Source organism: Myotis brandtii, unplaced genomic scaffold (genome assembly GCF_000412655.1).
Source record: "Myotis brandtii unplaced genomic scaffold, ASM41265v1 scaffold344, whole genome shotgun sequence".
Classification (NCBI taxonomy): domain Eukaryota; kingdom Metazoa; phylum Chordata; class Mammalia; order Chiroptera; family Vespertilionidae; genus Myotis; species Myotis brandtii.
In genome coordinates, this window is record NW_005363247.1 from 1,992,528 (window position 1) to 2,020,018 (window position 27,491).

Below are 27,491 nucleotides of genomic sequence, written 5' to 3' on the forward strand. Positions count from 1 at the left end.
CCTTCCTTTCTTCCTTCCTTCCTTCCTTCCTTCCTTCCTTCCTTCCTTCCTTCCTTCCTTCCTTCCTTCCTTTTTTAGGTTTGTAAGGTTTATTAAATGGATGGGTGGAGAGGAAAGTGATGAGCAGCTACAAATTCAAGAAAAAGACTTTTGGTTACTAAAGTCATTCCAGGCATGGTAGAGGGACATCGAGCTGGCCCTCTAAGGATACTGCTGTCAAGATGCAGAGCCAGTTGAAATGGACCCCAAGCTTTCCCTCTGGTCTTTTATGCAGAGTGAACAGTTGTTCCATGATTCTCTGAGCAGGCAGTGGAGAAGAGCCCTGGTGAGGCTTCATGTGGAAACCTCGCTCTAAATTCTCTGTCCCTCTGGGGTTCATAAACACCACCAAGAGAATCTTGGTGAGAAATATCAGGAAACCCAGGTCAGCCTCAGGGTCACTGATTCATGACCTTGGGACTTTCTTCAACAGTCTCCCATCAAAGGCTGACCTGGGACCTCACAATCCAGGCTCTTCCTGAGGACAGCTCTCACACCCATGGCACATGACATTCCAAAAGGGACAGCCTGAACCTCTGGACACAATGGGGGTGCATCAGGCAGTGAGATCAGAGCCCAGGGTGCTTTGACCAATGGCACAGGACAGCGGCAAAGAGATAGCTGATACTGCGGAAAGGCGTGGATGTCTGAAGATTTTAGGAGATGACTTGGGATGACCCTTCCTGTTTTTCAAGCCTCAACTCTTTGCCACCTTTCAGGCCTCTCCTCACTCCTGTCCCAAAGGTCAGGATATTTTAGGTTTTTGTTATATAGAATCCCATCTCTGAAACCAATTTCTGTATTAGCTATATGTTGCTGCAAAAAAAAAACAAAACAAATGAACAACTACCTGAATTTAGTAGCTTATACAACAGTGCTTTATTATTTGTCATGATTTTATAAGCAGTTCTTTTGTTTTGCACGGTGTAACTGAGTTACTTAAGTAACTTCTTTAAGATGCGAGCCCAGCTAGTGCCAGGAAATCTAAGATGGCTTATCTCCTTCCAGGGTTTTTAACTTAGTAGTAGTTTTGACTGAGTGTCTTTATGGCCTGGTGTCTGTATGATGGTTGCCTTTCATGGGGCAGTGTCCTAAAAGGAGGTGCCCCAATGTGCAAATGTTTAGCAGGCTTCTGCTTGCAGCTTAGTTGGTAATGTTCCATTGGCCATTACACAGGAACATTGAACATCTGGAGGAATGATTCATTAGGGGCGCCTGATGTAACAGTTTACCATAGATGTAGAAAGAGAAGGGAGTGAATATTTGCCAATCAATAATCTCACTTAACACAATTCACAAACTCTTGGATTTTTTTTCCTAAAGTTTTTTTCTGTTATGTGCATTCTGACCATTTTACTGCATATTATAATTTTCATTGGAGCTGAGATTGGGCTACCTTATTAAAGAAGACCAAATTTTATAATAATAAACCATCAATCTCTGCTCCTGGAGCAAGAAGTCTTACATAAACATAGTCAATGATATCATTGCTTGATTTCTTTTTGATTGAGAATGAGTTAAGAAATTTAACAATAACGAGTTTGTAGATAACTGGTAGTCTGTAAATAATTTAATTATTGTAGCAGTGAGTATCTTTGGTAGCCCTGGTCACATTCCCTTGGCCCCCTGGGATCATAGGCACCGTTGCATTGCGTGGCACTTTGTGAGCCCAGACTTCTCTCTGAACGGCGGTGTCCTATCGTAAGCGTACTATGTGTCTTTCCGCTTTTCCTCGCTGGGTTTTTTCTGAAATGTGGCCTGAAATGAGCATTGCTGAGAAGTGTGTGGTATTAAGGGTGAGGGATGTATTGCCCTTGGAGACAACCCGTAAGCAGTCATCTTCTCTTCTTCAGGTGGACAGTGTTGGAAGGTATTCATGCTTCCCAGAGTTCCCAGCAGAAGTGAGCCCTGACAGACACAAGCTCACTAAGAAGCTCTTACACTTGTATTTTTTACTTCCCTGCCTCTCCTCACTCCTTCACGTCTGCTTACTCGGCTGACCTATTCACGAAACTACATGTTCTCATATGCTTGTCTCGGGCCCTGCTTTCAGTGGGACCAAATTAAGATACTCACTTTCCACAAATACATTAAAAGGACCAAAATTAGGTGATTTTTAGGTTTAATTTTAAAAACAATTTTATGCTTAATTCTGTTGTTATGTTTATCATCACCACCATCATCTCTATCACTCATAGTAAAGTAAATGAAATATGCAAACATATTTCAAGGTAATATGTGAAGAGTTTCATAAAAGTCTACAAATATAAGATTTGGATATAGCAAAGTACCCTGTTTTTTGGAGGAAATTAAGGAGTGAAGAAACGGCATTGGGGCATGATATTGAAGCTGGTGTCTAATTTTGACTGGAAGAGAAGAGGAAAAAAGAAAAAGAAAATAATTTGCCTAGTTAATTGCTCTATCTCTTGATTATGCATTTTCTCCTAGTATTTTAGGAAAAAAAATAGGACAATTCTAGAAGGATATGTAGATACTCAGCATTTAAAGCTCATTAATCATAATACACTCATTTAAAAAAATTGAAGTCCTTCCAAGAGTGTGATGGTAAAATGTATATTATAGAATTTTCTCCCCTTGTGTTGTGGCTATGTTTTTTCACCTAATTCTTACCCAGATAAATTCCCAGATTAACATCAAGATTTGGGCCTCTTTATGGTCTTTGCTTCTCCTGATGTGATACTATGACAAGAATAGTTGAAGTTGAAATCCTTTCTCTACAGTGACTTATTATTGATCTAGTACAGTGGTTGGCAAACCGCGGCTCTCGAGCCACATGCGGCTCTTTGGCCCCTTGAGTGTGGCTCTTCCACAAAATACCACGTGCGGGCATGCACGTACAGTGCGATTGATACTTCGTGGCCCATGCTCAGAAGTCGGTTTTCGGCCTGGGCGAGTCTATTTTGAAGAAGTGATGTTAGAAGAAGTGGAGGGTGTCGGTTGGCCTGGCGACAGGAGATGCAGCGCAGGCGGGCCACGGATAGACAGCGCGGGGGAGCGGGGGAGGCGAGCATGATTCATGCACGAGTTGAGTGAGACTGGTTACAAGTGTGGATGGGAAAGTTGGAAGGGGTTGATCTCAGGTACCTCAATCAGATTGAGGACGTTTTTAGCAAAGGCCAGCTTAGGAGTACCCTAATTAAGTTAATAACAATGTACCTAACTATATAGTTTAAGTTTAAAAAATTTGGCTCTCAAAAGAAATTTCAATCATTGTACTGTTGATATTTGGCTCTGTTGACTAATGAGTTTGCCGACCACTGATCTAGGAAATGTGATCACATATGATTAAAATTTTATAAATTAACAAAGCTTCATTGTGATCTGCCTTTAGTGTCATCATAGTTTCAGAACCTCTGAAGGAAAGGCACTGCAGTACAAATGGTTAATTGTAACTGATATGCTTCAAAATCAATCTTTGTGGAAGTACGTATGAGGTCTCAAGCACATTTTGTAATAGATTTAATACTGCATTTCTTTTGAACCCCCGACCTGCCTTCTTATGATAAATAGCTACTTGAAAAAAGATAAGAGTTTCTATTCCCCTTAAAGTATGAGCCATACCAAACTTTACTCAAATAAGTGAAGGTAAAAATGTCATCACACTTCTAAAATTTGCTGTCAATATTTCACACCTGTATGGAAAGCAGATAGATGTCTGAGCAGCAGCTTGATAACATTCCAAACTGCAACCCCTAATTAACTCACCTTTGAAATATCAGCTAGGATCTAATGCGACCCATGCAGCCTATTGGCAGGGAGCCTGGCAACAAAAAGCATGTTTAAAATACCAAGTAGGTGGGGAGCGGGGGGGAATGCTATATTATTTGGCACATATACTATCATCTACCTGCGCAGAGGGAATATGCTTTTCCACTTTGCTTCTTATAGATGATCAATTAGTTATCTATACTTGGCTTAATCCCAATAAATTATACAGTAATCTCTCAGCCCAAGGAATAATAGTAAAGTTATATTGCACTGAACTTAATACTAATAAATTAATTAAATTAGGTTAAAACAATCAACAACTTTTAAATGTTCTCAATAGAGTCTGAAATTTGTGTAGAAAAGTCTACAGATCATATAGTTTATACCATGAGGTTAAATCCAATTTGAACACACTTGAGACTAGGAAGGGATAAAGCTCATACCATATAAGAATTGAATCATGCAAGTATTTGAGAATTTAGTCTGTTTCTGTAAATTAGCAAGGAGGCTTTGCTATAAATACAGAGGAGAAAGTGGTGGTCATTAAAATTTTATGAAGCTGATTATTTTAAACAGCTTGGAATGATAAAATCACTCACTTGAGGCTGTGAACATCATGTAAATGTTATAGTAACAGTTTTTTCATCAAAAAAATGACTAGATTTTTTTTTCTTTTCTAACACTAGTTACTCTTATAGTAATCAGCCCATTAAAGAAAATCTAAGAGCATCTGTTGTATTGAGCAAATGTTTATTATGGCTATTAGAGATTCAGTCATTATATACTAAATATTCTAGTAACAAAATGTTGTATTAGAATAAATGAACATGGTCATTTGGCAATGCTAGATAAAGCTAGCCAGGTGTTATTTTAATGTTTCTCTGAGAGGAGATGGTAACTTGATACATTTTACAAGAACTGACACAAATGAAAACTGTATTTTTCTTCTATTCTCTCACCACCTTTCATTCTGTTATTTTCATAGTAATAATGATAACTACTGCCATTATTATTTCTGTGTCCTGACTTCAGGAAAAGAAGAGAAAATCCCTTTTTGATTAGATGCTCAAAGACAAAAATTACTGAACTTAGAAGAGAGTGTGGATCATCAGAAAACATGATGCTGTGATCTTGTAAGGTGTGAGCACATGAAAACATGAAGTGTGTGTGTGTTTGTACTCTGTCCCTGATCAATCAAATCTCCAGCCATGTGGTCCAAATCCACTTCTGTGAACAAGGGCTGCCTGGCTTGCCTACTGAATTCTTTGGGTTTTCCCAATTGCTATATCATGTATTCTCCATGGGCCCAACACACTTCATGTACCCTGTTTTTCACTGTCTCTTTCTCCAGAGCACTAGCAGACTGTCGCAATTCAAACATGTCTGGCATGCCGGTTTGGCTCAGTGGATTGAGCGTCCGCCTGTGGATTGAAGGGCCCCAGGATTGATTCCACATGCTCCATCCCAAGTAGGGGGCGTGCAGGAGGCAGCCAGTCAATGATTCCCTTTCCATCATTGATGTTTCTATCTCTCTCTCCCTCTCCTCTTCCTTTCTGAAATTAATAAAAATATATTTTTAAAAAATATCTGGCATGAACATGATCAATTGAAGAACACGATTTACTTAATGATGTTTAAGAACATAGAATCTACTTTTATGGGAAAAATATATTTTACTGCTATTAGGTCTGTATATGAATCTGGGATTTAAAAGTCTTAGACTTCATTGAGTTTTTCTCATTTTTAGAAGAGGATTGACTGACTTTTTCCAAAAAGCTACATTGAGTTCTAAATCTTGGGCCTTTAAATGGTATTATATCCATGTTATGGTTTCTGAACCAAAGACGTTCTTTTTTCTGTTAACCTCTTGAGGTCACAGTGGTGGTTTGAAGTCTAAGCAACAATTCTGTTCAAAGAGTAATTCACAGCAGGATGTGTGCAGTAAGGGAATTTGTGATTCCGGCCTTCACATATATCCCACTTTACTTTTTAGAAAATTTGGTTCTGAGGCTACTACAAAGGCAACACCCTTAAAACACGTCATTTTCTATATCTCCCTGTACCAAAAGCCTTATATAATGACATTTGGAGATGTATTACTAGAATTTTCATTGCACAAATGCCATTTAAAAAATACCCAGTGGAGATGTCTCATTTGCTCTAGGCTCTAGAGTGCTTTACACTCATCCTTGAGAAGGGGTTCAAGGGTACCCTCCAGAGTGAGCTGGAACATGATCCTTTCCCTTCCACTTGGGCCTTTGTCTGAGTGGTGGGGAAAATATGAATAGAGTTTTGTTGAGTGGCATTAAGGGCATGGACTCAGGGTCCTGAATGGCTATAGTTGAATCCTGACTCTGCCGCTTACTAGCTGTATGAATCAGGGCAACTTCCTTAAGCTCTTTGCACTTCAGTTTCTTTTGTAATGACATCATGTGTGTATTGTGAACATTAAATAAGTTAATGTATATAAAGAACAGTGTCTAGTACATCATAAGTGCTATGTATGTGTAACTATTATTATTATCATCCAAATATGTGTCTATCTTTAATAGAATATCACAAATATTGGATGACAAATGTATTGACATATCTGATTGGTTTCTTAAAAAGCTATGACAGGAAGCCAGCCAATGAGTCTGCTTACCTGAATGTGTTTTGCAGAAATTTAGAGAAAGATGGAAATAGTAATGCCATGTAATGAGCCTTAAAGACATTGAAATCCTTAAGGTCCCTGAACATGGCTATAAGGCAGCGGTTCTCAACCTGTGGGTCGCGACCCCTTTGGCAGTCGAACAACCCTTTCACAGGGGTCGCCTAAGACCATCCTGCATATCAGATATTTACATTATGATTCATAACAGTAGCAACATTACAATTATGAAGTAGCAGCGAAAATAATTTTATGGTTGGGTCACAACATGAGGAACTGTATTTAAAGGGCCAGAAGTTTTCCTGCAAGGGAAAAAAAAAAAAAAAAGCTATGACAAGAATATTTGCAATTGGAAAAGGAAAGAAATACTTGTTTTGTTTGTTAAAATTGCATTTACTGCTGATGTACTAGTTCATCAATAATATTTACATAAACCATGGGTTTAAAAAACAAGATTTTCAGTTTAACTGAATTTTATTATTTTAACAAACATATATTGTGTTCACTGTGTAAAAGACAACTGCTGTTGTGGAGGGATACCAAGATGACTCAGATAGAAATTGTTGTCAAGTAACTTACAGAAGAGTAGGAGGGTATGATGTATAAAAGCAAACATATAAGGGGAAAATTATAAAAGCTTTCTACCCTGGATTTGCAAAGAAGAGAACGAGAGAAGGAGAGAGAGAGAGAGAGAGAGAGAGAGAGAGAGAGAGAGAGAATTAATTTTGATGGAGGAGTTGGATTTCTTGGAGAAAATAGTATTTAACATAATCCATGAAGGCTGATTATGACTTAGACATATAAAGAAGTGAAAAAAAGAAAATAATTTTGGTCACTGGGAAGTGTACTTGTATAGTGGTTGGAAATCTGAATCTCAAGGAACTCTTTACTCTAACCTGTCCTAAAGCAAGTTGTGTTTATTGACACTTGTGTTCACATAAAAAAAAATCACATATTACTGCCAGGCATACTTGTTTATTTAAATTACCTCTAATGACAAGAAGAAACTGTGGTTGTTGTTTTTTCTTATTCTTAATCTCTCTTACTTTTGAAAAAAAATGAAACTTCCCTCACAAAAATATTGACTGATTACTAGATAAATTAGTTCCCCAAATAAGTAAAATGACCATAAAAATTGTGATCAAAAGATTCAGAAAGGTATTTGATATTGTTTAATATACTGTTTAAGGTATTAACATTGCTTTTTCTTTCTATATTTGCTCATCCTTTGGATGCACAAAAGTATTTGAAATGGAAAAAAACTACTTAAAAAGGGGTACTTTTGAAAATGTTGTATTGCTCTGGACCCACAGATTATGTGATAATCTGTTAGATACTTAATTTAGCTTCTGAGAAAATAATTGATGATGACAATAGTAGTGATGATTATAACTATTTATATTGTTATTATTATATGCCTGGCTCTGTTTCAAATGCTTTAAATGTATTGACCCATTTAATCATCCTAAAACTTGGGTTATGCTCAATTTATAGATGAAGAAACTGAAGATTTTGTAACTTTTCCTGGGTTACCAGTGGAATGGAGATTCTAACTGAGATGGTCTACTATACTTTGTGTTTTTGTCTACATTTTGCTGCCAGATTTTATAAATATGAATTCTGTAAACACCATCTTTGACCTCAATGACTATGGTCTGTTTACACAAAATTTTAAGTGTAAAAAAAGAAGAAATCTGACACAAAAAAATTGTCAAAGCCTAGAAGTGCTCTACCTTGTAAAGAAAATGTTGAAAAGTCTTATGCAAAGTTTGCATTTGTCCTCTCAATGCAGTTGCATTTTGGTGAATCATTCAAGCCACAAATATTCAGCTCTGAACCAGATGTAACACCTCCATTGAGTCACGACGTTACTAAGAACATCAAGCGAACCAGTTGTTACTCTCAACCCAACTAAATGTTGTTCAAAGCTCTGCTTTCTGACTTCTCCTATCAAAATGGGATACAGAAAGAAACTGGAAGAAGCTGCCGACATGTCCTTCTATTTGTCATTTTTGGATAGGCAACTTTAACCCATTTTCTTCTGTACCATGTGCAAACCTTAAATCGCAATCTTGTCTTTTAAAAAAGAAATTCAGGACATTCTTTTTCTGACCAAATACATATCTCTGAGCAGCACAATGACTAATCCACTCATAGACAATGAAAGCTGGCAGGGGGGCAATAAATAGTAACTAAATTCTAATGTATTATAAGAGTTAGAGCAGGAAGTAAATGAAAACATTTCAGCTATTCCATGTCATAACTTTTTCTGAAGATGTACTTAGTATTCTGCCTTGAATGCCTGGCTGTAAATTATCTTTAATTTTGAGACAATTTAAAGAACCCATACCTTTAGAGAGTTCACTACTTGAGAACCTCTAATATGAGTTAGGCTTTAAACTCCCATAGCTGACCCTTTGTAGATCCGAATCAGGTTCTGGTACATGGATTTTTAGAGAAATGCATTAACTCAAGGGTCAGACGTCCCCTGGCCATATATCTGAAAGTTCTAGGAAATGAAAAGTTCAAGCCCAATTCAAAGTTAAATTATTTAAACATTAAGTAATTAAATATGCAACCTGAGTGTGAAATAGAAAGGTAGTTAATCCACACTGCTTTTTAAAAATAAAATTCGATTTCTGAATAGAAATATACTTTCTTTTCCTATGCTTTGGAAGAAGCATTACAACAAATGGGTCTGATAAATCACAACTTTCTTAAATGTGTTCATTTTTATGCTATTATATATATTTTGATACAAATTTATTTATTCTGATCTATATAATTTAAAAGTATTGTCTCAGAGGGCTCGTAAGTCTTCATTCCTAAGAACTCAATGTCTTGCTATGTTTCTTCCACATAACCACAGGCACCTTGTTAAAAAATATGTACCAAATATTAAAAGATAGACTGTCCTGGAATAATTTCATATCACACTAGATTGCAAACAAACGAGGCCTTGTACCAAGGTACATTGGTAATTTCTGGATATAACTGACATTAAAAGGAAGTATTTATTGAAAAGGCAGACCCATTGAATTCTCAAGGCTGGGTATACACCCTGCTTCAGGGTTAATGGCACTGTGTGTTCATAGTGTTGGAGAAACAGACTTCTGTTCATTTGTTGCTTTCAATATGGAATACCTTATACCAATAAAAAGTTTTAATGTTTTTATTATGCCTACTTTGACATAACTCTTTAAATGGACTCTCATTTTAATCTAAAGCATAGAGTTACTTTCTGAAAAAAGTGAAGACAATTTTCATGTAAAAACTCTATGTTGGTAAATTTAACACTAAAATAAGAACCACTAAAATAGAGGAGATTTTGCTTTTTGATTGCAGTGATTTTGTGTTTGCCTTCCAGAAAGGAAAGCAACAGGGATGAACAGTAATGTTTAATTTTGTAGACTGCCAAAGCATTCATATATTTTCATTGTTTATACTTTACAAAAATGCATGTGCACAGAGAGTGACTTATTAAATGATATTTTGCCCCTATCTTTACTTAGATTTGGAATATTTAAGTAATACATCTTTAGATAGTTTTAGCTCCTACTAATGTTCAAAAGAAATAAGTGCTTAATAAATATATATGCAACACATAAAGCCATATGGAGCTTAAAATAGTCATGTTATATATCTTGAAAATAAAGCAGATGAAATGAGAGGTATTAGAGCCTTCCCAATGGGAATAACTTTGCTAGTTTATTACTTGTCTCAAGTTTACATTGGTAAGATTCTTACTTTATTAATTCATATATACTGTCTTATTCCAAAAAGGTTAAATTTGTTTTTATTGTCAGTTTCTGTGTTATCAGTATTTTCTCAAAAAAAATATACTGGATTTCTGTGAAAGGAAAAACAGTACCTAATATAATATTATGAAATAGGTTTTTGAAAGCAATTCATTCAAAAGTGTGACCTAACGACACTTATTCCATTGCCTTTCTGGAGAGAGTAGAAGGGAAAGAGGGAGGGAGAAAGACACATCAATTGGTTGCCTCCCGCGTGTGCCCCAACCAGGGTTTGGGGATCAAACCTGCAACCCAGGTACGTGCCCTTGACTGGGAATTGAACTCATGGCTCTTCAGTGCGCTAGGTCGATGCTCCAACCCCTGAGCACATTGGCCAGGGCAAAAGCAATTCATTCTTGAGTGTCCTACAAGGTATATACATACTATTGTCACCGATGTTTCATGAAAAGTAGTTATGTTTCTTTACTTCTTTTCTTATACCTGATATCATAAATATAATATTTGAAATAATATTTAAATATTATACAATTAACATATCTAAATTTCATATTTGAAAATTTCAAATTATTTAGAAAACCCATCAATACTAATACAACACATTAAAAGTTGGCATTATAAAAGTTTTCAATATGTATCATAATGTTTTTGGTCCAGCAGTATTAAAATTTATTTGTCTTATAGACAACCATTATAACTTTTCCACAATTGCACATTAATTAGGTTTTAATTCAACCTAAAAGGCTATATGGTTAAGAGTTCTTTTAGAGTTTGCAAGGACAATTGTTAACTGACATTGTTAGGGATAAAGAGAGTTATTTTGCTATAAAATATCCTTAATATTAACTATATAAAATATGGAATATTTAGCATGAGAAAAGATTGATTTTTTTTAAACAAAGGATTGGTCAAGTAGACAGTACACTAATGGATTTTACTGAAATAGTGAATCTGAGCACTGTTTTCTGGTGATTTGGGGTTATACTCTTTATTGATAATAATATGATGGATAAGTCAAACACATTTTAGATCTGAAATCAATGGTTAATGGAATAGCAATAGAAAAATTACTTATTATATGCCCTATATAATTGAGTCCTAACTGAAGCCACGTTTAAAAAAATATTTTTAACCTTTCTGAACACATAATTTATAGACATTTATTATGACATAATAAAATTTCAGGTTAACATGTTCATCAATAATTTTGGTAAAAAATATAAATCTATTATCTTGATGTTAAAATTATTAATAAGTTCTATAAATCAATTATTATTAAAGAGTTAGAGTGACCTTTGTGACATTTGCAAGTGATTTTTTTCCTATAATAATAGCTATTCTACTTAGATTTTTATTCTTTCCAAATTCTTATAAACAATATGTAGAAAAAGTAGAAAAGGTTTGCTATGCAATGCAATGTACTAAATTATTACTCAGACAGTAGTGTCCAATTTGTGAAATATTTAGACACCATCTTCATGGCCACCATGTCAATGTTTTACCATTTTATATTACTTACCAGAGTAAAAGTGATGAAAAACAAAACAAATCATGTGAACTGCTTAGCTTTGTTGATATTTAGTGGTTTTAAGAAAGTATTTAATTTTAAAAGATAGAAATTGATATTTTGAGGTTATATTTGGGTTTTAATTATGTCAGACTTTTGTCGATATTATGGGAGTAAAGTAATAAATTACTTGTGGGGGGTTTTCTTGTGTGTATGTATGAATGTGTAACCCAAAACAATGCCATGCAAATAATGCGGAAATAGGAAAAATTATAGAGCGGGCAAATGCTCTTCTCAAAATTAACTCATTGAATCTGATCAGCAACTGTAGTCATAGAAGAGGCAATTACTCTTCTCAATGATTATTAGTAAGGAAAAGGAACCAGGGGGATGGGATGTACTGTCAGATTTAAAACATGCTAAGACAACAAAGTCTTTTGAGTCTGGTTTCCTATCTGTTTAGCCTTGAGTAACAGTTTTGGCTCAATTGTGACAGCCCCCATCTTTGAGTTAAAATTATTTGGGAGAACATGTGAGATCCTTAGGAGAGCAGTTCTACCGACATACGTGCTTATAGTGAATCATTAAAGTTTCACTATTTTAATTCTTTGTTATGATTTTTTTAATAGATCATTGATAGTAATTTATTCTCCCAAATAGATTATTCAAATTTATTTTTAAAAATCAGTATATTCTCTTTTTATATAGATTCTTCAAAGATATCTATGAAAGAAGAATCACAAAATGCTTTAATTTTCTTGAATTGTTTGCGCCTGAGTTATGTGACTTACTCACACAAGAATGTGGTAGTTTTCAGAGGATTCTTGGTTTGTCATTTTTACCTTTTAATAAAAGTTTCAGTGTGACATTTGGCTCCCTGAAAGACATTGAACTAACAATTTTAAATTGATCAGGCGTGTACATAGATAGCTACCTCTATTTTACTTTGGGTAAAAAGAAAGAGTACAGTCTTTTGCTTCAAAATCATGGCATATGAAGTGTTTAGACTTAATATAAAAGAGGTAAATGTTTTTAAACTCAAACTTTTCTAACCTGGTTGGACTAAAATATAATGGTATCTTTTATTGATTATCTATATAGTTGGTGTGAATGATAAGGCATCGTAGTTAACTGTTTTTGTTCTTTCCTAGAAATTCTGTTATGTATGACAGAAACTAACTACCAAAAAAATAAAATGTCAGATTTTGAAAAAGGAAACGAAAAGTCATAGCGGTATATTACTGTTGTAGAGAGACAGCTCTCATTAAGATATGCTCATCTTAGCTAATTACTTAATATTTATATTATTATTCACATTTATTTACATAAATGGAGAAATAATCTCTCTCTTAAAACACTATTATTCAACTTTTCTAAAACAGAATTTTGCTATATAGTTGTTTCAGTTACATATCTAATTTATAAGTCTCCCTGAAATATTTATGTTACTTAATGAATAGATCAAAGAAAGATTTACCAAAACATCTTCCATTGATTTTTAACCTAAGTTATTTCATATTTTATTTTGGATGATCTTCAATTACAAATTCATTTGTAAGTTTTGTTTATAAAACAATTTGATCATGACGTTTAACTTAATTCAGAGTTCAACTAAGTTCATTCTATAATATGTAAGAGAAAAGGCACATTGACATGACAATTACAATTTTTGCAAGAGATTTTTAGGATCCATCCTTGGAAGAAATCCTAAACCTTTTTAGGTTTAAAAAATGAGAGCTAGTAAGAAATTCCCCTGGATCTTAAAAAACAAACAAACAAAAATACCTTGCTATACTTATGACCATAGAATTTTAATTCAGTGTAGCATTTAGAAGAGATGACATATCAGCAAATCAATCTCATTGTTTAAATTCATCATAGTAAAGAAAGCAGAATTATAAACACATATAGCTATACAACAATCAGAAAATAAGGGATGTATTTGCATATAATATATATATAATGCATTTACAGATCTACCCAGTTTTAAATGACTCAAAGAAAGAAAAAGCCTCATGGTAATTTTAGTTTGCTGATCATAGTTTTAACTACAGAGTGGTGGAAGGGTGTGGGGCCTGGGGTGGATAGCATCTTGTGGTTGCCTTTACCACAGTCAGCTTGGGGGGCAGGAATGGGGGAGGGTAGGATGGTAAATAGACCCTGGAAGCTAGCCAGTCCTGGCCATTAATTAACTTGGATGACTACGTTTCAGAATTTGTGAGGAAAAAAGTCCTTCAACCTTCTGAGAAAATGAAGACTTCAAGCTAAAATCTTTTATACTTTTCCAGTCAGCTCTTCACGTATTCGCATTTATTAGCATTTCAACCCTATCTATGAAAGGGGGACATTTTCTAAAATTTGAAAATGGCTGGGTATTAGTGAAACTGAAATGCATAGTAAAGACCACAGAATGCACATTTTAAAATGACTGAAAAGAGAAATGAAAGCATTCAACCTCTGACCCTAACCAGATTGAGTAGATATTATTTTATAAAAAAGGAAATGAATTGGCAGATGATTTGAAACACACTGGATAATAGAGAATCTGAGAGAATCCTTATGTAGGTAAATTAGGTAAAGCCATTGATTATGGTGACTGACATTCCTGTTCATCATTGAAGGAAGTTCTCCCTGAGCCCTGAGTTGTAAACAAAATCATGTGGTAGCAGAGTGATGGTCATGCTTTAAGTCAACAGAATTCAGTGTGGTGCTGGTGTTTACAAATGTAGAATAGACTTAATATCTCAATGGAATGAATTGCACATTTATTAACTTTGTTTGTATTAGAGCCTATGAGTGCAAATGGTCTCTATAAACAGGCTGATTAGAATATGAAAGAACTATTCAAAAAGTCTAGAACTTTTAGACTATCGATTGATAGATATGATTTGGAAAAGTTGAAATAAGTTAAACTGTTAAAGTCAAAACCACTCTGGCTGTTTCTCCAACTGTAAAAGTCATCAAAACAAAATAACTTACAGGCCTGATTACTGCATGGGTCTATTCTAATGGGCCTTATTTTGTTCAGTTGGCTTATTGTAGTTAAAAGCTTGCCAAGTGGCTCTTTTTTTAAAGTGTCTTTAGTGTCTGTAAGTAGGTGCCTGTCTACAAATGGCCATTCTTTAGCCTATAGGTCAATATCAATAGGGAGGAAAAGCTTCTATTTCTTTATTTAGATGAAAAATTTTAAATATCAATGTAAATGGCAAAATACTTGATTAATGTGCAGATTGTATCTTTATAGGGAAATAAATCTCAGGGCAAAATGAAGGAAACTGGGGGAGTATTTTAGGATCTTGAGTATAATATTCAGCTTGCAATGGTGGAAGTTAAAGCTTGGTGGTGGTAGACCATACTTCCAGAGACCATGTTCTGGGAAAGGTGGAGAGATGGTTGGGGTGAGAGAGACAAAGAAGATGAGAATGTTCAAAGATTATTTTTCTTATGTACAACAACGTCACAGTTTTTAAACATGGATTTTGTTTTCTATTTATTCCTTAAATTTTTATTGAATATTTACTATGATGATTTACAAAAGATTCATATGCAATATAATCCAAAGATGATTTAGACAGATGTGACTTTGAAGAAATTTTCCTCTTGAGGGGGAATAAACAATTATATTCAATTTAATAAATATGATAGTAGGTATATGAACAAAGGAATAATTGATCCAATGAAGTAGAAATGTGCATTGTACACCTCCAGAAGGAGAAGGGAAAGGGTGAAGTGAGCAGCAATGGAAGAGGAGTCTGGCTAGATGTGTCTGAAATGATATAAAGGCTGTATTGCTAAGGGTGACATTCCTCATTTATGAGAAGATTCAGTGGGTCCTATAGGCAATTAGAAACCATCAGAGAATTTTGTTTTAGAAACAACACTTCTACAGCAGTGTGGATGATGGGTGGAGGCTGGTTACAGGGAATTTGGGTAAGAGGTAATGAAAGATAACGAGGGTTTTTACCAGACCAGATGGAGAGGAGTTGGAAAGAAATGAAAAGTTAAGAGTGAATTTATGGGGATGGACTCAAAGATTTAACTTTGGATTATAGGGTAGGGTTGAAAGTAAAGATGAAAAGAGGTCCCAAGATTTTAGCAAGGGGATTGTATAGGTAATAGTGACTAACTTCTTGTGTTTATAAAAAGCAAACTCTTTTCAGATAGGTATACCATTTTCTGTTTTCCCCAACCAGGAATATATCTCAAAGATATTCTTGAGCAATATGTATTCTTGGGAAAATTTGCTCTGATGTATGTATCTGAAGACAGTTGTCAAAATTAAAAATAATTACAAGTAAGTTATTACAACTAGACTGTAGTTCATCAACTTTCTCCAATTTACAAATCAATTCCCTGCCTCTCTTTTGCTCTCTCATTTTTTCTCACTCTGTGGGAAACATAACTACTGATTCATAGTGGCACTATGCCTTTGGGTCAGGGGAAAATACATTTTTCTTGTGAAGGATTTTAGATGCCTTATGCGTCCCTAAGATGCTTTTGGGAGAACAGAGCTGTGTAAACCTTATATTATTCCATTACAAATTATGAGTCAACAGGGCAGAATGTATTCTACAATTTACGGCTTCCTGTGAACATTAGAACAAATCTCCCAGGTCAGGGTTTGGTTGTGGAGTGTGGGAATTTTCCTTGCCTCTTAGCATTGAAGTTGATGACTTTTAGTCCAAGTTATCAGTTCAAAATCAATGGGGGCCATTTGTTATTTATTTTGTGATGTATGGACAGTGGTTTGATAAATAAAGTAGGCTTTGGATAATTTGAACAAAATTCTTTTCTAGGCAACACCTTGTACACTACAGAGATTAAAGAGAATGGCATTTTAGATAAAAGAAAATGTCCATGTAAAGCTTATTTATGAAAAATTTGAATATTTTCTGGATCTAAATCTCTAATTACAATTTGGTTTAAGGAGGGGAGGAAGGAATCTGTAAATCATGTAGGTCTAGGAAGGAGGAAAGGAAAGGAAGGGGGAAAAAGCCAGAATGAATTCTATAGGCAGCATAGCAATTAGCTTACTGATCATAGATTTTTATATGAAAGCAAGATGTTCTAACCAACATTATAAGTGTAATGTCAACTTTATGAAAAGAATTATAAAGAATACACACACATTCACATGACCCTAAAGTCACTAAATATTAAAGGGGGAAGTGTAAGAGAAAGCTGGAATAAGACTGTTATTTTGTATAGGAAATATTTTATTTTAAACACTAAAAGAAAATATGTCCAAAGAATCATTATTCTAGGAAACATCTATAGAATGAATTTACTTAGACATCCTCATTAGAGTTTAATTTACATAGATGTTTTGGAGAACTATGAACTCTAATAATTGTGTCCCTAGGATTTTATTTGCAGAAATGAAGTGAAAATGAATAGTTTTTTTCTCAAGTTCTTAAATTTTGAAATTTAGGCTATCTAAAAGCAAAATTGGCTTCACTCAGACACACTCTGGGATAAAATCAATGTGGAATGTGAGATTTTATCCAGAGTCAAGGGAAAGACAGGACTTGAACACTGGCTTGGGGAATAGGAAAAGAGTGCTTGCTTCTCCAATGTGGCAATAAAGAGTTTGGCCAAATGAAGCTTGCAGGCAGAACTATGTTACCTAGTAAAGGATTAGGTGGATTTGATGGAGCCAGAATATTGAGCAGAATATCCCAATTTACATGACTGCTGAAACATGAGTAAGTTATAGCATATTAATAGAACACTAAAAGGAAGTCATAAGATATATTGTATACCTTGATCAAAGAAGACCTTAAAAATGGTCTCATATATAATTTAAAAGCTACAAAAATGACCAAAACTTGTTCATAAGTGTTCTTGCTTTAACTTTGTAATATTCCAAAACAAATCAGATAATTTATTTTATTAATAACAAGAAACAACCACTTGAAGATTAAGTAAAATATCAAAACACATTTTATATATCAGTACATCAAACAATCTTTAGCAGCATATTTACTTAATATTGCTATATAATAAGAATCATATTTTATATAAATTCTGTGTAAAAAATGAAAAATAATTGTAATTTCATATTTTTCAATTTAGAGGTAATTTTAATTAAGTGTTCCAAGAATAACTAATTATTTGTGTGTCCAAAAAAAAAAAAGTTGAGATTCATCATTTTCATTTTGAAATATTCTGATTTTTTACTTGCTTACTAGTTTTATTTATACATGATTTGAAAACCACATGACTCATTTAAAAATACTCTTCCTTTCATTTATTGCTCATGGTAAATGGGATAAGGAAGCATAAAATTTTAATATATGACAAAAATTTAATAAAACTATACAGTAATTTTCAATTATAAAATACTAATGTAGATCAATGATCATCAAATTGACAATACACATCAACCTGATAGTTAAGCGGTAAATACTGCATCAATGTGTAGATTAAAAGTCATAAGGTGATCATTCTTGTAACTTCTGGGTGTGCTGGTATGCATTTCTTAAAAGTAGAGAATTGCATGACAATTAAAGTTCTTTATATATTTATTCAATATTTCCAAATAAAATTCATATATATAATTAAATGCAGAGGCAGTAATACTGCTGTCATATGTGTATGTGTATGTGTATGTGTTTGTGTTTGTGTGTGTGTGTGTTTGTGTGTGTGTATGTGTGTAAACCTCAAGGCACACAGTTGGGAATCACTGCCTATAGAGCTTGTAGAGAGCAATAAGAAAACTGTCCATTATCCATTAAAGAAGTATTCACAGGTGCTATGAAACAAGAGTCAGATAAATCCTTTAGGAATAGACACTAGAACAGGGGTGGGCAACCTTTTTGTGAGTGCGTGCCAAAACCAGCAAAATCTCTGACTCAAAATTCTTCTGCGTGCCAACCCTAATTTTTTGAGAACATGTTACGCCTACTTGATATCTCTTAAGGTGTATGTATGTGAAAAACCTTGAAGAAATAATAAAATTCATTCGAGCGACAAAAACACAGTATATGATGATGAAAAATATATTTATTTTTTAATGTATACATGTTATGTAAAATTATTTATTTATCTAAGATGCACCTACACTGAATTTATCTGAAAAATTAAGAAGTCGATATTAAGAAAAAATTGTAAATGGAAGATTATAAGAGAGGGTTTTGCGTGCCAGCAAAAGTTACTGGCGTGCCAGCTTTGGCACGCGTGCCAGGGGTTGCCCACCCCTGCACTAGAAGCTGCTACTATCTACTGAAGACCCAGCTGTTGGTGCTACTTTCGTTAATAATAAAGAAATAGATCTGTGAACCTGGCAAGAACAAATTCAGCAGAGTTTTAGAAGCAGAAGCCAAGATATTTAAGTTCAAGTGTAAGTAAAGGTGAGCTATAAAGGCAGTGAGTGTACAACTCATTAAATATATTTACCCATATGGCAGAGAAGAGATATATGTCAAGGTGGACATTGATTTTGGAGATCATAAATATTGAGTGGGATATACCTTCAAGTTCATTTAATTTTCACAAGCTGTGGAACTGCATTGATCTAGGATTGACCCAATTAGATTAATTTAGCATTGAGACTTTTCATAAAAGTTGTGCTAGGAAGACAAGAGGGCAAGATAGTTAAAGGAATGGACAGCACATCTAAGTTGGGTTGGAAAAGATGTGAAAACAAAAGTGGACTTGTTCAGAAGGAAAGATGGGAGAGACAAAGGATCAGAAGTTCCCACATTTCCCAGAAACTGTGTGGTAGAAAAAAGTAAATGGATGAACAGGAAGCATAAAACCCAAACATTACAAAGTGGGATGGTTGAATTTGATACCTTAGAAGTTTGGAGTTATAACAAGACCTGATGGGAAGCAATGAAACAGGATAGCTAACATGGCTTATAGATAAAGGTCACACTGATATTGAAGATGAGGAATTAAAAGCCAAGATTATTGAACAGGCAGGTCATATAAGTGGATATGGAAGCCCTTTGGAGAGTCAGGATTGGAGACTGAGAGAAGTCAGTGTTTATTGAAATCTTCATTGAAAGAGGGGATGAAATCCTGAAAGATGTTTTTAGCAATTCCATAGTCATATAAATAAAGGTTATGTCAGCTGAAATTCTACCTACTTCAGAATGCTGCAATAGAAATGGTTCTCTTACTCTGAGAAAATACTTTAATTCAGTAACATTGCTCTTTTACACATGTACTGATGTTATTAGCAACTTTTTACTATTGAATTAAGATGCATTTTAAACCCTCTAGAATCTAGATAATGAATTCATTGAGTCATATCTAACTACTGAATACCTTTGGGAATATAGTAATATAATCCAAATAAAATAATAAGATAATGTTTTATAGGTACTTGCTCTTTACTCAACAATGCTACCTGTAAAGAATTCAAGCTTAATCCAAATCATGCCATTCAAAACCCCACCATCTGTCTTCATTGAGGATGGCTATCTACATATCACTTTTTCTCAATGAGCAATTTCACAGAGAATGATCAGTTGCAGAGGAATGAATCTTATACCTACTGATACTTACCCTTTGAAACAACCCATTATTTATAGAAATATTAAATAACAGGGCTAAACTACTATTTAACAAAGAATGCGGCACATGATAAAGCCTCTTCTTAATGTCTTAGGGCTGTAAGCTCTTATAGTCTTGAGGCCGGGTTTCCCAAACATTGCTAACATTATTTAAGTATGGATCCAAAAGTCCTAACCCAGACACACTGAATCATAGTTCTCAACAGAAGAACTAGAGAAGCTGAATGTTTAACAAACCTTCACAGTGATTGTTATTACCAGGAGTGTTTGAGAAACAATAAATAGCCCTTGGGTGTGTAGCCTTTGATCCCACATTAGACAGACACCCCCCCCCATAATGTCCTTGAGTTTTTTCAGAGCTTTTCTGCCATTTTATTGTTGCCAACTATCACTTCTTTTTGCCATTGACATTCCTATCTCAAGTATTTTTTCTCTTCTAATCACAATGTATAAATTACTGCAATATAGGAACCAACTGAGATAGCCAAGTCTACTGGAATTCTAAGTGAAATAGGAAAATGTAGTTTCTGGTTGATGGTCAGTGATTAGGCTCATGAATAAAACTATGAGCATTTTTTAATTTAAAGATTTTATACTATCTACCCAAATTTTATTCACTTCTAGATTTTTTGGCAATTGTCCAGGTAATTGTCAGATAATTTATTTTTAAATATAAGCAGAATTTTAGAGTTGGAAAATATACATGGGTTTGTTTTGGCTTTTGTATCTAACCAAATATCTTAATAACCATCCAGATATCTAGCATCAGATGGATATTGTCTAAATTTCTTTTTTTTTAAATAATAACAGGAATAAATTGTATTTGATGCTGAATATAATCTATTTGACAGAGACGAAAAAGGTTAAACAATTTCTTTATAAATACAAATTTTCCAGAAAGAAAACCATTAAATATGATTTCCTAATCTAATTCTTGAATTTCACAATTAAGCCAATTCTGTTATATTGGGGTATCAGTCTTCAATATAGATATATTTTAAGCTGGGTGACTGGTAAAAACAGGGAAAGAAAAAGTAACTTACACCCGGCTGGTGTGGCTCAGTGGTTGAGTGTCAACCTATGAACCAGGATGTTACGGTTTGATTCCCGGTCAGCGCACATACTGGGGTTGCTGTCTCAATCCCCAGTGTGGGGTGTGCAGGAGGTAGCCGATCAATGATTCTCATCATTGATGTTTCTATCTTTCTCTCCCTCTCTCTTCTTTTCTGAAATCAATAAAAAAATATTTAAAAAAATAACTTGAGCACTAGGAGATGGATCTGTTTCATTGGCTGTTAAACTGACACTTCCGGTCCTTTGGAGAAGCAGAAAACCATTCATTGGTTGGTGAATAAGTGAGCATATCCTGAAGGTGTAAAACTACTATGAATCTGCAGGGATATTAGAGAAAAGTGAAGCTGACTTTGCTTTCCTTCTTTGTATTGCCTGGTCTGAAAACGTTGCACTCCATGTTTTTACCCAGGGTCTGTGTTCTCTTAAAGACTTGTTTAAAGATGCCTTGTCAACCTTTTTGCTTGAGAAGAGAGGCTGAAGAGTCTTCTTGAATTGTAATTAAAGTCTCAAAGTAGTTGGCTTTCTCAAATGCTGAGCCTCACCCTCCTCCAAGTTGTTTGTGTTAGCTTCACAGTATCACTGCAACATGTGCCCCTCTTCCGTGCTGCACTATTGAAACACAGCAAGAAGACCCTTTGAGCCAACCATCTGCTCTTCAATTAAACTAGCAAGCATTTTCTTTTCAATAATTTATTGTGGGCGTCTTTTTGTTTCCAAGTAACTGTTGGTAAAGATTCATGAATTAATTGGAAAAATGAACTAAACAAAGACACAATTTTACTTGCAAGATGAAAAACTTACGGAAGCAAGGTATGAAGAGACCACATGGCATTCTTCTCTGTGATATTTGGCCCCAAATTTTCCTAAATCCTATAATTTAGCCACTTTCCAATGAGAGTGTAAGAACAATTGCAAGGATTGTGGCTATAAGTAGGCATGATGCAAGATTTACTAATAAATTGGACTGCCTTATAATTACCCATGAAATAACAACACTTGACCCTGATTTATTTTGTGGGCTGCCTTTTTCTCTCCAAACATGTTGAAGTTGATTTTTTTTTCTTAAAACCAGATGTTTTAACATTTCAAAGAAGGTGGATGGAATGCAAACGCAAGACCAAAACTGTTTTAGGTTTGCATTTGTTATTATTGTTATTAAAGAAAGGGCCCAGGCTCTACACAAACTGGAAACATGCCAAAATTCTAATTTAGATGACAGTGGCCATCTTGAAATTTTCCGAACATACAAACATCTTTGTTTCCATTTTCCTCAAGTACAGAAGCAAGGAAATGTGAAAGCTAAATCAGATAATAAAAGAATTATTCAACTTCAAGATTCAGTGTGATTTACTGATAGTCCATTTTACTTCACTTACACCCATGTAGTGGGAAAGGTCCTATTGTTTAGAATATGAAATTAAAGATGTTAAAGTTTGCTTAACCTATTAGCCCATGTTTCATTTTTGAAAATATTTGATAGGCAGTTTTGTCTCTGTGATTTGCCCCTTTGCCAACCCAAGGAATTAGCAATAACCTGTGAATTGAGAAGTTTCTAAGAGACTTCACCAAAGGGAGAAAGGCAAAGGGCTCCTGCTCTGTTCTCTTGATTGTATCCAGCTGGTTTGAGAAAAGCCGCCACTCAGGCCACTCTAGGGCCAGAGCTCCTAGGTAGTGGTTCCAAATGGATAAGGACCAGGAGAGGGAGGTAGAAGATAAGATAGAAATGCGTGGAACATGCTGATAACTGCAGTGACAATAATAAGGAAGGCTGACAGAGTGACATGTGGAAATGCAAGGCCATTCTAAGCCAGAAGAGAAAGAGCCCTTTCCTAAATAATGATTACTTAAGTAATCTCTCCTCACTAGATTAGATCATTGCATTAGTGCTTCATTTCATTTTATTTATTTATTTTAAATAGATGGCCTTTGCTAACTAACCAAGGTAAGTACTTAGGAGAAGTGGATTGACAGGACTTTTCTGATAGCATTTGCACAGCTTCAGGTTATAATCACTGGTTTTTAGCTGCCAGAGAGCCCCTTGAGGCCCCAAGGATTTAGCACAATATTACTGCCTGGAGAAATGAAGGCAAGGCTCATAAAACAATGTAGTGCTTTCCTGTTGCTATAGAATCATTGTTTGCTAAATTACCTTGAGGGAAAGTGGCCTTCATTGGGAGGTTGTTTATGATTATTTTATACAAAATGGAATGTTGGAATAGAATAGAAAAGATTTTGTTTTTGTATGCAACTTTTCTCAGACAGGGCACATCATAGGACATTATAAATCAGTAATACATTGTTCTTATATGGCCCATGTAGGCAAACACAATGGCTAGTACCCATCCAACAATAACACGATGTAGTCTGTGTTGCAAAGAAGAGGAATGTTGACCAGAAAATGAGGGTTGTTTTGTTAAATTTACTGAGCTCTGGAATAGAAAGTAATAGAGTCATCCTTCAAATATTTGGGTGGCTTAGTATGTACCAGGCATGCTGTTGGTAGGATGCCATGGTAAATACAAACAGAGTTCCTAGCCCCATAAACTATAGTCACTGGAAAAGACCTAAAGTAACCAAATATTACAACCGGGTTAAGTGCCACAAGAGAGAGCCGCGGGGTGAATACAAGAGAATGCGATGGGGGACTGACTGAAAAAGGAAGGAAGAAGCTGCGTAGAAGAGGAGGAGGCGCAGGAGGCCTTCCCAGTGGAGGACACACCTGTGCACTACCATGGGAGGCAGCTCTGGCAGGAGCAGCAACCAGATGGAAGCCCTCATAGATGGACGGTAAAAAGCAGGCAGGGTACCTAGAAGATGAGTGAGAAGAGCTGAGAAGGGGACAGATCCTCCCAGCCTTGTGAGCTCTGTTAAGGACAAAACCCCAAGAGCAACAGGAAGCCACTGACATGTTTTAACTGTAATCAGCAAATGCCAGGAAATAGGAGGCAGTGTGGCTACCCTTGTCTACTAATCAAAAGCCCCCATTTTTATTTCAGGAATCATGGCAGTACATATTTTCAGATAGTCTTTGCTCTTAGTCAAGTTAAGGTCTCAAACAAATTCAACAGAGACCTGCAGCCTCGTGGGCCTGAAGCAGAGCTCATTTCGCCTTCTGCTCAGCACATTAAAAAAAGGGTCTAAACAAGATTCTTTTCAATGCCAGATGTAGTGAATTTCTTGATATTTTTGCATGGGAATAACCAAAGAAACCATAAGGGGTATTTGGGGGGAGTGGGGAGGTCGTTGCATGATTATTTTACAATTTCTCTTAAGCCATTTCTAAATTGCGGAGAGAGGCTAATGCTTTCCTCTCGTATGCTGATGGTAAAAGCAAATATTTACAAGACAGGCTGTCCAGGAAAGAAATAGAATCCACATATAATCTGTTATTATTGCACTGTTTGCTGCTCAATTTTATAAACAGCTGCTGGCCAAATGTAATTCGAACCCGAACCCAAAATTTTGTGCTTTTTCTGTTGAAGGGAACAGAATATTTTGCTTAAATATGTCAAAGAAACTGTTGAGAGTCATTAAGGGTTTTTGGTTGGGTGGTTTGTTTTTTTGGCAATTTGGAATCTCTTTTGAAACAGCCTACAGAACCATGCAGCAAAGTAAGAATTAAATTGTTATAAAAGCCCAGAACAAGTAAATCAGAGAGACATTAGCGTATGCACTTCCAATCATGAGTAGGTGGCACAAACATGAATCCTACTGAGAAATAATGAGATGTGTGTACATATGAGCCTCCTGTGTATCTTTTAAAAAAACATATCCCAAGGGAAAATGACATAAAACAACTTGCAATTAAACTTTATTTAATGCCAGATGAGAAACAAATGTTTTAGAAATTGTAATTTTTAATGTAGTAATTTTTGCTTTGGATGTGCAGACTAGCAGCTTCTTACAATGCATCAGTTTCTTAGCCAACATTTATTTCTAATGTAACTCCATGGAGGCTGAAATTTTAATTATAATTTCCTCTTTATTTGTATATTTACTTTGTAAGATTTGGGGTGGGGGTGAATTATTTCAAATTGTCATTAGAAGTCATGGGATATATGCACCATTATGAAACCAAGTGTTTTCTTTATAGACATTTCATAACAAAAAATAGCAGATTTCTTAGTCTGTTATATGTAAATAGTTCATAAATTTTTCCAACACTAAAGACTGGTTCCTTTTGAATTTCTGAACAGTACAGCAATTGTTCTCAAGTGTTTCAGCTACTAGGACCTTTCTTAATGGCAAAAGAATTAAAAAGTTTCTATCCACAGATAATAGTACATTATTTATTGATTAGAATAAAAGGACAATGATAGTGAATTAATCCAGTAATAAGTTTAATAAAATGTATGTTTTGTAGCCACAAGCATGTATACACACATTTGAAAAACATCACTACAAACTGCATTTAAGATACACTGCCATTCCTTCTAAAGTTAATGCTCGGTTCATATGTGAACTCATACAGTCTCTACATAACTTTTCTAAAGGGCCCCAAAGCTAGACAAATCTAATGTGTGTTTGTGTTTGTGTGTGTGTGTGTGTGTGTGTGTGTGTGTATATACACATATATATTACTGATATGCAACTATATATATACATATATATAATTTATAAAAATAATCAATATAGTAATATATAACCTCCATTAAAATAACCCAGAAGGTTTTAAAATTATGAATTTTTTAAATATGACATTTTGCATGGAAAATATTGTAATAAAAGAGATGAGAATCTGGAAGCAGTTTCTGCAATACATCACTTGACAGGAAGTTAAGTTATCTGAACAAAGACTTATAGGTAACAATCTCATAACCATACATGGTGTATGTCCTAGTTCCTGTACAGATATGAAAGGTCCATTAAGGTTCCTTATCAGCTGTATATTGGAGTGATTAAGGGAGTTTGGTAGCATGAACCTGAACTGCAAAAGTCTCCACACAATGCCCTGATATCAGTCATCTAACCTTTGAGTTTTAACAGCCACAATAAGTAGACTTTCTCTTGTCCCTACCAGGGGAAATTGTCTTTCTAAACCATTAAATGAAGCTATTGATTTCATTCCCTTCCAATATTTTTTCTTAACCAAAATATCTAAAAATATGTCAGGTTTTTGGTTTAAAACCCTATGGTGCAATACTATTCAATGGTCAAAAAACACAGTCTGGGTATAGCTTGTTTTAGTATACAGCAATTATGTGATACCATGTGCAGAATCTCTACGGTAATCTCCCAGATTTTCAAATTGATCACATATATAGGTTAGCCTTTTTACAAGGATTCTCACAAATGGTCATTTTCATGTGTTTAGTTTTCACTATTTAGATGCCTTTAGACCATGCTGAATAAAATATTGTGTGATTTCCCAACTCCTTGACTACTGGCACTGAAGATGAGCCATCTGGATGTTCACTGGGTGGCCAGGGACCAGGGTGAGTTTCTGAAAAGCTGTGCTCCAAACCCATTCAGGAGAGTGGAGACAGTCAAAAGCCATATGGGAAAGGTAAGTTAAAAAAAAAAAAGCTAAAAGAGGAGGTCAAAGGTTTTTCAAATAATGACATCAGAAACCAGAAGTAAGGCACTTAGAGGTCGGTTTGATGAGAAAGTGAGTAAGTGAATATTGGATTGAGAGCCATGGAATGAGGTGAGGAAAGTGGGAGTGGCTAGAATGTTGTTTCAATTAGTAGCTGTTCTTATGAACCAGCAGGACATATGCCTGGGTCTTCCCAGGCTTAAAGAGCCAGGAATAGAATGACTAAAACCTAAATTCTAATTTCACCTCTCAACCAATAGCTTTGCTTAGCTTGAACTCAAATTACTTTATCCACTTACATATTCTAGTCTTGGAAGGGTCATTGAGTCAACCTATATCTTGCTATTAAATTTATTTTTGGTTTACGTAAATATTAACTTTGTCCCCAAGCTATACTACTAGGAATCTAAGGGCAGAGTTATTGTTGCTATAAAGAAATTAGATTCCTACCCAGAGTTATCTGGGCTTTTACCCACACCGGATCTTCTAATGTCAATTTTTATTCTTTCCCCTCACGGAAGAGTAAGAAAATCCTCCTCACCATCATTGTCATGATCAACATTATTGGCATCTCCACTGCTTCCTCTCCTGATGTTACCATACCACTCAAATGTTAAGGGGAGCTCTTAACCATGTTGTCATGGTTCAAGAAGGAGGAGCAAAGACCACCCACAATTCT